The sequence below is a fragment of the Mus musculus genome, chromosome 6, assembly GCF_000001635.26.
Source record: "Mus musculus strain C57BL/6J chromosome 6, GRCm38.p6 C57BL/6J".
NCBI classification, from domain to species: Eukaryota; Metazoa; Chordata; class Mammalia; order Rodentia; family Muridae; genus Mus; species Mus musculus.
Genome location: NC_000072.6, coordinates 143100156 through 143113817, shown reverse-complemented (window position 1 = coordinate 143113817; position 13662 = coordinate 143100156). Strand labels below are relative to the sequence as shown.

General features: G+C 44.1%; 1 long non-coding RNA gene across 1 annotated transcript in view; it reads left to right on the top strand.

Moving 5' to 3' along the window:
* Positions 1–4604, top strand: part of Gm31108 (predicted gene, 31108) — a 44718-nt gene extending 40114 nt beyond the window's left edge. The window contains exons 8-9 of the long non-coding RNA NR_153819.1: positions 3893–3993; positions 4456–4604. This is a non-coding gene — a long non-coding RNA (predicted gene, 31108). The remainder of the gene's footprint in view (positions 1–3892; positions 3994–4455) is intronic.
* Positions 4605–13662: the final 9058 nt, after the last annotated feature.

The window sequence follows — 13662 nt, the reverse complement described above, 5'->3', positions numbered from 1 at the left end:
TAAAAATAAATTACATATATATATAATATGAATTATATACAAACACAAATATATATACATATATATCTATACACACATATATGTGTGTCTATCTATCTATCTATTCTGTTTCCTATATTAGCCTTTTTTTTTTTTTTTTTTTTTTTTGGTTTTTCGAGACAGGGTTTCTCTGTGTAGCCCTGGCTGTCCTGGCACTCACTTTGTAGACCAGGCTGGCCTCGAACTCAGAAATCCGCCTGCCTCTGCCTCCCGAGTGCTGGGATTAAAGGTGTGTGCCACCATGCCCGGCTTTATTAGCCTCTTTCTTAGACTTAGTTTTCTTTCTGCAATATTCATCAACATGGCTAACTTAAACTGTTAGTGTCACAGTCTTCAATGTCCACCTTACTTTACTTTGTTCCCTGTCTTGTTCCCAGGACATGTCTTTTCTCTACATTCCTTTGATCTTGCTTGTTTGTCTGAACTGATTACATTGCTGTCACCAAAGAGCTGACAAAAGGCCAGAAGGAAGGAAAGGAGGGAGGAAGAGAGGGAGAGGAGGGAGGGAGGGAGGGAGGGAGGGAGGGAGGGAGGGAGGGAGGGAGGGAGGAAGAAGGATGGGAAGAAGGAAGGAGAAGGATGGAAGAAAGATGGAAAGAACGATGGAAGGAAGGAAGATGGAGGAAGGTTTTTGTCACACAGTTTAGTAAGAACAGTCCTCAACAGCAGAGCAGATATGGTAGTGGGCTTGGAGAGTGGCCACTCCCTGCTGGGAACCAAGTATTCAAATAGGTGAGTGAGGACATTCAGGTAATATACTGTCTAAATATATAAATAGATGAGCAGGACACTTCACAGTTAAACATTAACAGCTCAACTTTGGAAGTCGCCCCCACAGTCTTAGGCTCAAGACTGTTCAAGAGTTCAAAGCACCTTCTGAGAATCGAGGCAAACTCGTTGCTGTCATTTCCTTGAAGTAAAAAGCAGCCTACATGTGTGTTGCGTATGACCATAGCACAGTGTGAATAATGGCCTCTTCTAGGCTGGGTTCATTTTGTATTTGTAGCTTTTCCCAGCAGACTTCCCATGTTCCTGGCATGTCCAGTGTTTTGGAGTCTCCACAAAGCTGTGGGCTTTGCCTTACAGCTCCACGCGTTGGTCTCAGTAGTCCTATCTGTGTTCCGGGGATGCGGGTGTCTTCCTTCCTTGCTACAACACACTGCCAAGGACCAGTGGCTTTTCTCTGAACCCTGGTACAAGCCTCTATAAGCTCATAACTCTGGAGTTCTGCACATGATTAAAGCAACGAATCCAAGTTATGTATCCCTGGGCAAATTGCCCTACTGGCTGACGAAGCCACCTAGTTAACTAATCAGCAGGTGTGCAATAGCAAAAAAAAAAAAAAAAAATTCTTTTAAACCTAGAACTATGAAGTAAAGATGTATGTACTATCATTTTGCAAGATGCTCTCCCATCAGGGATTTGAAGATAACAGGAATGTCATGATGAGAGCAATGCTGAAAGGCAAATAGGAAGGAGGGCTTCTGTCTCTTCCAGCTGCTGTGTGGATGGAATGTGAACTTGGGCCGACTCCACGCTTTTAGTGACGGCATCTGGGAGGCCCGCACGCACTTATCCTGTGCTAGAGGCTCGAGACACACATGAGGAGGTCGTTGGTCTCTTGTGTCATTGATGTTTCTGATGCAGTGGTTACGTTGCTCTTGCCTTCTCAAAGGAAAGAATTCAGAGGAAAGGTTTAAGGACAGTTTAAGCAGAAGCGTATTTAGCAAAACAAAGCAAAGCACCCCAAAATGAGATTAGAGTGGACTACCCATATATATATATGTATATATATGTGTGTGTGTATATACATACATATATTATAGATAATATATTATAGATAATTTATATGTATATGTTTTGGTTTTTTTTGTTTTTTTTTTGTTTTTCGAGACAGGATTTCTCTGTATAGTCTTGGCTGTCCTGGAACTCACTTTGTAGACCAGGCTGGCCTCGAACTCAGAAATCCGCCTGCCTCTGCCTCCCAAGTGCTGGGATTAAAGGCGTGCGCCACCATGCCCGGCTTATATGTATATGTTTAAAGATATATTTTTATTTTTAAATATATATATGCGTATGTCTTTGTGTTGCTATGAGTACAGTATCCAGTGCCCGCGGAGGGCACTGGAGTTACAGGCTGTTGCGAGGTGCTTGAGAGTCAGTCCTCTGCGAGAGCAGTACACAATCTTCAGAACAGAAATCAAACCCAAATGTTGATCATATCATATTCTAGAGAAAGCTGAGTCCTCTTGCAATACAGGTCCTTTGTGAGGGCATGCGTGTGTGGGAAACTCTCTGTTCTTTTGGTTTTTTTTGATCTATCAGGAACGGTCTGTCTGTAGCCTCTAGGCCATTTACCTACAAAGGGCATTTTGTCCACTAGGAGCCAGTTACCCAGACACCACTGCAGTTTTCTCACTAACTCTTTGGGGACTGACTTGTGAGAAGGATTTGAAAATGTTTCGAGCTGTAAACTAGAGCTACCCTATAACATTGTCAGATCATCTTACTGAGTGATTCCAGGGGTGCCCGAATGCCAGTGGGGTTGCAGACAATGAAAGCCAGGCTCACCAATTTCAGACAGGAACAGGGACTCCATCGGACTCCATCAGGAAATGGACTAGAGGATGCTCACATCACCTGCGGAAGCAAGATTGTCTGCATTTTGTTCATGTCCCAAGACTTTGTTGGCATTGAATTTAAAAGTGACAGAGCAATTGATTTGGCAGAAGAAATTACAAGACCGCATAGCATTTAGGCTGCAGTAGGGACTATGTTGGCTCCGTTTAGATGACTTTGCAGTGGAAATCAGAAACTAAAAGCAGAGTGGAATGATTTGAAAAACGTTCAGTAGCCAGGTGGTGGTGGAGCACGCCTTTAATCCCAGCACTCTGGAGGGGCAGGCAGATCTTTGGGTTCAAGGCCAACCTGGTTTACAGAGTGAGTTCTAGGACAGCCGGGACTACACATGTACACACAAAAAGTCTGTCTCAAAAAACAAAACCAAACAATCAAAAAATAAGCAGCAACAACAAAAAGCAAAAAAAAAAAAAAAAAAAAAAAAAAAAAAGGAAAGAAAAAAAAACCCATTCGGTTTGGCCATAAAAGAAGCTAAGGAGGAAGGTGCAGTTGTTACAATGTTACAGCTGTGGGAGTAGGCTTAGGAGGCACAGCGTTTGCTGTACCAGCCTGAGTTCCACGGTAGTTCCCAAGCGTTTGTACTTCCAGTTCCAGGGAGTCTGATGCCGTCTTCTGGTTCTCACAGGCACTGCGTGTGCATGGTGTACAGACATACGTATGTGTAGCAACCCATACACATATAAGTAAATAGATAAATATTAAGACATCCAAGTGTTGGAGGCACACTACATATTGATGTTACATGTCAGAGACCTAGTAGTTTTCTATTAAGAAATAATGTGGGGTCAGAGCTGTAGTCTGACTATGGCAAAATATATACACTTTTTTCTTATTAGAAAAAAAAAAAAGCACAAATTGGAGACAGAATAAAATTGGAAGCCTGAGGAGCTGAGATATTCTTGGGTGAGGAATCTCATAATTGTGCTATGGAAGGCGAGGAAGCCCTAGCCAGCTCCGCTCAGCGCGTGGGGCAGTGCTGGCACTTCACCTAGCAGGTCACCTAGCAGGTCAGCTGCTTATTCCTATTTCGGAATTTGTGCCTGATTCAGAATGGAAATGCTAAGCTTTTTTTTTTTTTTTCTTTTCAAACTTTCCATCAGATTAGGCAGAGAGTAAATATTTTAAGCATCAACAGTGTGACTTTTGTAACCACTAAAAAGCAACTGATTGCAAAAATAGCCCAAGGAACAAGATGCCTATTTCCTTTACACAGGGTTTCTGTGACTCCTGCCACTGCCGTGTGACTATGAAAGCCACCGTGCTGCTCCTCTCTTGGGCCGACTAGGCCCTGGGCAGGGTGGCGAGAGTGCTGTGGTAAGTCCTTGGTTGCATTGCGTTTCTGCGGTGAGAAGCGCTCAGGACAGTAATGTAGTAATGCTCAGTAGGGGAGGGTTCGTCCAGCTCGTGCAAGGACCTGGGCTTCATCCACAGCGATGCCAAAAGAAAAAGTAAAAGCCAGCCAGACGAATGTTGCCTATTTTTCTCATATGTGGAATATTTAAAATTATACATATGTGAAGATATTGAGGGGAATATGAACGAGGAGGAGGTTTAAAGAGTGGTGTGGGAGAGAATAGGTAGAGTGCTGGATGGATGTGACAGGAAACTATTTGGAGGAAGAGAGAGCACCATGAAAGTGGGGGGATGGGATCTGGGTAAAGGGCTGGGGAGAAGGCAAAGAAGATGAAGTATAGTGACTGAGATGCATGTAGGTGTGTGTGTGTGTGTGTATGAAAATATCACAGTAAAACCCATTTTTTTTTGCATGCTAATCAGAAATGGAAGGAAGGAAGAAGAGGGAGAGAGAAAATGCAAGCCATCTCGGGACAGCGTAGACAGAGCACCTACCCAGCCTGTCAGGGTTTGGTTTTAATCCCCATCTCTGCGAAAAACAACCAACACATTAAAAATAATTATTATGGTGTACACCTGTAGCCCTAGGACTTGGAAGGAAAAAAAAACCAAAACAAAAACCAGGAGCTCAAGGTCAGGTTCACCTAAACTGTTTTAAATATCAAAGAAAAGTGCATTCTACTCTTGTTGCGGAACACCTGGGTTTTGTTTCCAATCTCCAAGTGGTGGCTCACAAGTACCTATAACTACAGTTCCAGGGGAGCTGATGGTCTCTGGCCTCTGTGGGCATTGCACACACACACACACACACACACACACACACACACACGATGCACATACATACATACATACATACATGCAGGCAAAACATACACATAAGAATAAATCTAAAACGTATCATAACAAGAACTGAGGGGGTGATGAGGTGTTTCTGTCATTTTGTTTTAGTCTAGACCCTGAATAAATTGCAAAGGAAGAACTCTATTGGATACCCTTTTAGGCCCCATGGTTGGAGAAGGTAACCTTGCAAGGCACCGGTGGGTCTCCCTGCTCTCGTGGATCATCAGCAATTCGGTTATCTGCCTTAATAGGTGATTGAAGGCTTATAAAGTTTTGGGGGACAGAGGGCAGGAACATCCTGGATGGGCAAAGAGCATTGGCTGGGGGCTAAGGGTACCTGGCGTACCTCATTAGCGTGGGGAAGCATTTCTGGAATCTCAGGTGCTGACTGAAAAGGTTTTGTCAGGAGAAAGGAAATTGATCCTGATAGCTTACCGGGGAAACTCCTGAGTGAACCACGAGGAGCCGGAATTGATGCAAAAAGCAAGAGGAACTTATGGTTCCCAGGCACTGGGGTTTTCATATGTAAGTTTTTATGTAGTTTCCAGGGGCAGACTAGAGCATTGGCAACTAAGCACAATAATTGGCGGAACAGTGCACTCTTTAAACTGATTGGTCTTTAGGGAATGAGGCGACAAGGACTTCCCTTGTCTGAAGGTGGGCAACAGTCGGTCCTGCGGAACGTGTTCCCCACCCGCAGGTCGTTCCCGCCTCGCGGTCTGAGAAATGTTAATTAGCCTCTCCCTTCCGGAGGGGCAAGGGTTTCATGACCTTCCCAAAGTTCCTAAGCTGACCTTTTCACTTATAAACTAGTTGAGGCTAAGGGACATTGCTCGGGCAGAGGGAAGTATGGAGGCTTAGAACCACGAGGAGGTCTGAGAAGGAGCAACTCTGCCAGAGAAGGGAGTCTCCCATATTGCGCTGAGCCCAGAGGCTATGTGGTCATAGTGGACTTGGATGAGCAGAGTTTTCCCATAGGCAAGGAGTGACTCTGTCCAGATTCTGGGTCAACAATGAAAGCAAGTTCTACTTGAAGACACCTTCAGCATCAGGCAGCAAAACAAAGGGACAGGAGGCTGTGCAACTGACAAACCAGCCCACAGAAGCATCATCACGTGAGCTTCACCTTCTACGTGTTGAAGTGGTCAGGACAAGTCAGAAGGGTTGGATAACTTCAGGGAACCCAATGTGTTCAAAGCGTTCAAAGCAGGCCTCCTTGCTCTGGTGTCTTTCTGCGGGTCAGTAGGACCTCCTGTAGCTCAGTTTGGCCTTGAGATTCCTGTGTAGACAGGATTACCTTGAACTCCTGATCCTCCTGCCAGTACCTCCTGAGGGTGGCGATTACTGGTGCGCACCACCGCGTCCAGTTTACGTGGCACCAGGGACCAATCCCAGAGCAAGCGCTCTGCCCACTGAACCACGTTGCCAGCCTTGGGCTAGTCATCTTGGCTTTCCGACTGTCTCGTTCTTACCACTCCGCCGCTGCTTAACTCCGTTTGATTTTCACGGAGGACAAGATAGCTCCACGATTTCTTCTCAGCCTTCCCAGTTGTGTTTGCACTAACTTTGCTTTTTGTTTTCAGTTTCCAGTTTATCCTGAAAGCTCACATGATGGTCACTGTAAAACACTGCGACCTTACTAGAGGTCCCCTACCCCCACTGCCTTCTTAGATTCTGTCTTGAATCACCACCACCCCCGCTCAGTTCTGCCTGTCCTGTTATTTTTCCGGACATTACTTTTCTTCCTTCCAAGTCACCAACTTTCTGCACAAATCCCAATTCTGCCCAAATTAACTTTGTTGTTTCTAGTCTAGGCCATTTTACTCTAGATTATATTTAAACTGAATTTTCCTTGTTCAGATTTTGATTATATCAAAAATGTCCAGCTGAGAGGCTGGAGGGATAATTCAATGGTTAAGGGCATGCACTGCTCTCTGTCTCCCAACAGAAACAACGGATGGCTCACAAGTGCCTATAACTTCAGGTGCAGGCGATCCAGACCCCTCTGGCCCCTCTGGGCACATGTACACACATGGTGCACATACACTCATGCAAGTACACATACAGACAAGTAAATACAATATTTTCAAAATGTCTAGCTCAAATTCTGTCCTCTTTTTAAGAACCTGGACCTCAACATGCCCCTGCCTCAGCCCCCTGAGTGCTGAAGCGCTGGGGTATATTGTATACCTGCACCCTGCATTTCTGTCCTTCAAATTCTACCTTTGATGTGAGGGTTCTGCCACAATTATTCTCAGATGATGATGATGATTTTAGTTAAGGTTTTTCTGCTGTGAACAGACACTATGACCAAGGCAACTCTTATAAGTACATCTAATTGGGGCTGGCTTACAGGTTCAGAGGTTAAGTTCATTATCATCAAGGCAGGAACATGGCAGCATTCAGGTAGGCATGGTGCAAGAGGAGCAGAGAGTTCTACGTCTTCATCTGAAGGCTGCCAGGAGAAGACTGGCTTTCAGGGAGCTAGGACAAGGGTCTTAAGCCCATGCCCACAGTGACACACCTACTCTAACAAGGCCACACCTCCAAATAGTTCCATTCTCTGGGCCAAGCATATTCAAACCATAACAGGGGCAGTAAGAGTTGGGTCAACTTTGAATAGGGTTACCTTAAGGTAGGGGAAACAAGATCAACAGTGAACTAATTGTGCCTAGTTTTGTTTTTCCCTAGAGAAAGATATCAAACCCTGAGCCCACTTAAATCTCTGGCAGCAGTAAGAACAGTAGCAATACTGATCACCAGTTTTTCTCTTGTGTGTGTTTTCCTTCAAGATACAATTACACTCATCTTTTTTGCCTCCAGATTTTTGTACTTGCAGAAAATATGACAACTGAAATAGAATGTTAAAATTAGATATTGTTTATATATTACAGGAAGGAAAGAGGGGGAGTATTCACAAAACAGACAAATTTCCATGTTAGCCTAGTTTCTTAAAATATAAAACCGAGGGGCCTATTTTTAAACTCACAAGCCTTCTGCTCCATCTGCCTTGTGGTCAGGAGGGAGGAGACATCTCAGCACACCCAGCAGTGCTCTGGGAAGGTGGAGTCCTAAGACCAGAAAGTCCTAAAAGGTCTTGAAAAGTGACGACTCACCTGGGCATATTAGTACGCACCAGTGATCTCAGCTCTTGTGAGGCTGAGGCACAAAGATCATGAATCTAGACTACTTTGGGTCACACCATGAATGTAGAGCCATCATGAACTACATATTGAAATCCTGTCTTAAAAAAAAAACCATAAAAACAAGATGAAGTGAATATATTTGAAGGGGTCAAAGGTTGGTCAAACAACACACTGAAAAATATCCATCTGGATGAACCCTCTCATTTTCAAATTCATTCATTTGATGACGCTGCTCATAATAGACAGAACTTGTAAACATCAAATTTTACTAATAGAAATATGTCATTAAAAAATAGAACTTGGGGCTGGTGAGATGGCTCAATGGGTAAGAGCACTGACTGTTCTTCCGAAGGTCCTGAGTTCAAATCCCAGCAACCACATGATGGCTTACAAACCCACCTGTAATGAGATCTGACACCCTCTTCTGGTGCATCTGAAGACAGCTACAATGTACTTAGATATAATAATAAATAAATCGTAAAAAATAAAATAAAATAGAACTTGGCCTAAGATTTCTTATTATGGAGGAAATAGACTTCAGGGGCTAGGGAAACGGCTCAGTGCTTATGAGCACTTTCTGCTCTTGGAGAGGATTGGAGTTTTCCTAACACCCATGTAATGGCTCAGAACCAGGTGAGGCCCAAGTGACAAGCATCCAGCACTCTCTTCTGGCCTCTGTCAGCACCTCACGTGCACATATTCCCACACAGACATGCACACATATACATAATTAAAAATAAACAAAGAAGGGCCAGGCATGGTGTCGCATGCCTGTAGTCTCAGCAGTTTGGAGGAGAAGGCAATTGGATCTCTGTAAGTTCAACACCAGGGTGCTCTACATAGTGACTTCCAGGACACAAGGACCTGTCCAAATAAATAAATAAACAAGTGAATAAAAATCAAACCTTGAATATAGAGAAAAACATTTAAAGAATCTTTAAAAAAAATTGATCGGTTACTTTATAACAACAACAAAAACTCTGTTTCAGAAAGTTACAGCTATTTTGTTTATGTGGGCTCTGAGTAACAGAGTAATAACTACAAATAATAAACATATGGGAGTGAATATGTAAATCCACAGCTGTGGTACATTACTATGGTGAAGTATGTCAGTTTTTTGTGACACTGTGACAAACATCGAACACAAACAACTTGAGCAGAAAAACTTAGTTCATGGCTTTGGTGCATGGTCTCTGGGTCTCACTCATGTGCTTGGCTTGAATACCCTGCCAGGAGACCCTGTGGTGGAGGAGGCCCATTACCTCATCGTAGACAGGGGGGAGGGGCCAGGGAGGAAAGGAAGGGGACCACACACATTCTTCAGAAGCATGTCCCTGATCCTTCTTCCTCCCATTGTAAAGCTGCTGCTACCAGACAGAGTATTGCCATGTGAGGATGACAGCCATCTGAGGATGACACAGTTGACACCGAGGTTGCTATGACTACCTGAGCCTGCGGAGCATTTCCTATTGAAACCACAACTGGAAGTCACTTCTTCCACCTCTCTTTTCTCCCTGGCTTTGCATTACCCATTTTTTTTTCCACTCTAGCTCTCGAGGGTTGTTTTTAAGTTAAAAAATATTTTTTTTTAGGTTTATTTTATGTGTTTGAGCATTTTGCCTGCAGATATTTATGTGCACCACGTGTATGAAATGCTCACAGAGGCCAGAAGAGGGCGACAGAACACCTGGGATTAGATTTATAGATGGCTACAAGCCACAATATGGGTGGAACCCAACCCAGGTCCTCTGCAGGAAGAGCAAGTGCTCTTAACCCCAGTCCTATCCTACAGAAAGGGGTAAGGGACTCACCAGTTTCATGGTTACTAAATGACAGAGTCAAGATCTTAATGCAGTGGATTGTCTATTTGTTAATTCCTAGAATTATTGGATACATACATATCCAAACCCCACCCCCTTCTTTCTAAGGCTGGGTGTTGGGTATGTAGACCTGGCTAGCTTGGTGTTTACTGTGTGGCCAAAGCTGTCCTTAGACTAGCTGTAATCTTTCTGCTTTCGTGTTCTGAGTGTCATGATGACAGGAATGTGTCATTATGCCTATCTCCATCACAAGGCCATGTGCAGGGCATGACATTTTCCCCTTATAATAAATGTGTGATAAAATACCTGCTTGTATCATGAGCCAGGAGTGCCGTAGTAGTATGTGGAGGCAGACAACGCTGACGTCATGGAGCTTGTGTTATTAGCAGGTGGGAAGAAACACTCGCCGACTGTATTTGGCCACGAGGCACGTAGCAGCAGAAGGAATCACTTTGGCTAGTTATTGCGCTATACCACAAGGCAAAGCGATCTACTTTGGGGGTTCACAGACTTTAGGAACCGATGTCTTGGTTGGAATCTGAGGCATGGGTGGGAATCACTTAATTAGAGACAGGTGGAAAGAGCAGGAAGAGGTTCTGGGCATCCCAGACACAGGTGGGAGAAGAGGAATGCTCCCTGTGTTTTGAGACAGGGTCTCATGTAGCTCAGATTGGCTTCAAACTCCCTGTGTAGCTAAGGATGACCTAGCCTCTTCCAGCCTCCACTTCTCGACGGCTGGGATCACAGATGCATGCCATCGGTCCTGTCGAGAGGAACTTCTTACCCTGGGAAGGAGCTAAATTCGTAATCTGAAGTATGATGTCGATTGAATGCATACGGATTTCTTATTATCACAAAACAAAGTTAAGACAACACAAACAAACAAACAATAAAAGCAAAGCTCAGCAGGGTTCGCTTTCCTCACGGGATTTTTAGCGAAACAGGAAAAGCGATCCAGTTCTGAACGTGGTGGTCTAGCATGCAGGAAACAGGTAGTACATACTAGCTTTTATTTCAAAACTAATCTGCAAGAAGAAAGGCAGCCTATGAAGCCGAAGATGCTAATCAGGGGGTCATCTCATGATTTATTTGTCAGGAAAGTAAGCACTGTTCCCAGCATTAATTAAAACAAACGAGTCCAATTACTAGGAACCGGTTAAGCTGAAGCCAGGCTTAACTCCACTAAAAGTCTTCAGGAAGCATCTTAATTATAATCTCCTGTTGTTGATGCCTCGGGCAGCAGGTATGCACAAGCACTTTATTAGGAGGTCCACTAATTAGGAGGCTGAGCCTGCTAACCTCTAATTGTACAATTTGCAAATATTTTCTACATCACAACACCTTGTAACTCTGTGAATTATGTCCCATTAAAAATTATCGCTCAGCCTCAGTTTTCTTGCATTTTCCTGTATCTCTTTTTGGTTTGTTGTTGTTGTTTGTGGTTCTGCAGATTGAACCCAAAGGCTCCTGTGCTAAGCAAGTGCTTGGCCATTGAGCTACATCCCCAGACTCTTGCCTTCTTCTTTTCAGAGACAGAGTCTCACTCTGTAGCCCAGGTTGGGCCTGAAGTTTCGGCAGTCCCTCTTCCGGTCTTTGCATTTATACTTTAAAAGAGGAATTGGTAACAAGGCAATATATTTTCCTTAGAAAAAGCTATCTCTATCCCGCCATCCGTATAATAAGGCAGCTCTGGTCTTCGGGCACCATTGCTAGTGGGTGACTGACAAACTGAAGGACTTTTGCAAATTTCTTTTCTGGTGGGGAGGGAGCTGCAGGGACAGACGGTTTCTCACTGTGTAACTCTGACCTAAGTGGAACTTGCAATGTAGACCAGACTGGCTTTGAACTCAGAGATCTACCTTCCTCTGCCTTTCTGGGGCTGGGAATTAAAGACACGTGTCACTATTTTCAGCTCTTTCTAACTGGAGCGATGGGAAAGGGATTTCAACATCTCTATCCCCCTTTCCAAAGATCTGAGGCAGGGGCTTGATCTCTGTGTATCCCAAAGGATGAAGTTCAGGTTGTGTGAGGACACTTAAAAGGTCAGCTGATTGGCAAGACAGTCCAGGTTTACAGGAAATGTCATCCACAATTGACAGCAGAAAAGGCCAGCGGCCCACATGTCCGTGTGGGCATTTACCTCAGCAAGGAGTTTATCATCAGACCAAAAACTGCAAAGACTACCGCCAAGCAGGATGAGGAACAGTTGAGAAGATGCAGAGAGAACAATCTTAGATATAGATTTCATTAAAAAATGGTTTATTAAATAAAATGGTTCAGTGAAGGGGAAAACAATGTAAAGAACATGGACTGATTTGTAGTAGACCCTTGAATTCAGCAAGGATAGTTTAGGTGCTTAGGAAAAAGCTACAGGTGGGTCCAAGGAAATTATGTGAGATTGTGATCTTATTGTTACTGACAAGGATGGAAATTTCTCTAGTCCAAACAGTATGCAACAATGTATCTTTTACTTATTCTTTTTCTTCTTTTGAGCAGGACATTTTCTTTGGAAGAATTCAGTTTTGCCCATGGGCAAAATTCCTTTCTCAGGAGGACTCTTTTTGAAAGGGCGTTTCTGGTTCATTACCACTTCAAGTAATTTTTCTATCCTGTTTTAGTATTTTTGAAGTTAAAAAGACCATGCTGATATCTTCATTTAGGAATTTTCCATTCCTGATAAATTCAGTGCTGTGATTTTTTTCCCACTGGCATTTTCAGTGTTGATTTCAGTATTTACTACAGAGTGTATTGCCAATGCTGGGTTTGCCATAGTGTAGGAAGTGCTCTTGTTCCATCCTGTGTGTGGGCTTCAACCCCAATCATTTTCTGATAGTCTGAAGCAGTATCTAATACCCCACTTTGACAGGCTCATGATGTATCTAGAGTGGGGTCAATTTACAGAGACCTAGTGAGGTCTTCTTCGGGCTCATTTCTCACACTGACTACATGTACCGCTGGAGGTTCGTTTCTTGCTGACTTTTAGCCAGCACTGTAGACCTTTCCTTTAGGCGTGTGAATGCTTAATACTTAGAGAGCTGGATGTGCAGGCACAAACCCATCACCTTAGCACTTGTGACAATACACCAGGAAGACTGCCACATTCAAAGCCAGCCTGGGCTGCATACCAAGGAGAGGCCAGCAGGCAAGATGTTGCCTCAAAAAAGAAAGTTCACACTGACACACAAAGTTCACACTGACATAAGGAAGTGTGAAGTGCCATCTATAACCCAGTACACAGTACAATTGCCTGTGACTGAAATAAGTCTTTGAAGAAATAATATTTATTTTCACTAGCTGAGATGCGTGTGTGTAATTTTTTGTCCCTTTTCCTTTTTTTTTTTTTTTTTTTTTTTTTTTTTTTTTTTTTTTTCTTTTTTGAGCCAAACTTTTCGTCTGTTGCCCAGGCTGGCTAAGAACTCGATGCAATCCTCCTGCCTCCACTTTCCAAGTTCTGGGTTGACAGGTGTGCGTCCCCACACCTGACTCTAACCAGAGGATTCTTACTGAAATTCATAGAAAACCACTACTCGCATCAGTACCCCTTCCTGGTGGCCGTCTCAGGAAACACTAAAAGTAGACTCCTCTAGTATGCTTGGCAGCAGCAGTCTGTCCAAGGGCCAACAAAATGAAGCGCGGCTGGGTTGTCACCAGCGCCGGGTGCCCAGAGCGCTGGAGCGTGTCCTCAGCACGGCTCCTGCACCTAACCGACCCGAGGCTGGGTAGATGATGCAGGGCTCGACCGGTTCCCCTGCTCTCCAGCTCAGCCCCGCCCCTCTCCCATGGCCCCGCGAATTCAAATCGGCCCCGCCGCAGGGCAGAGCACC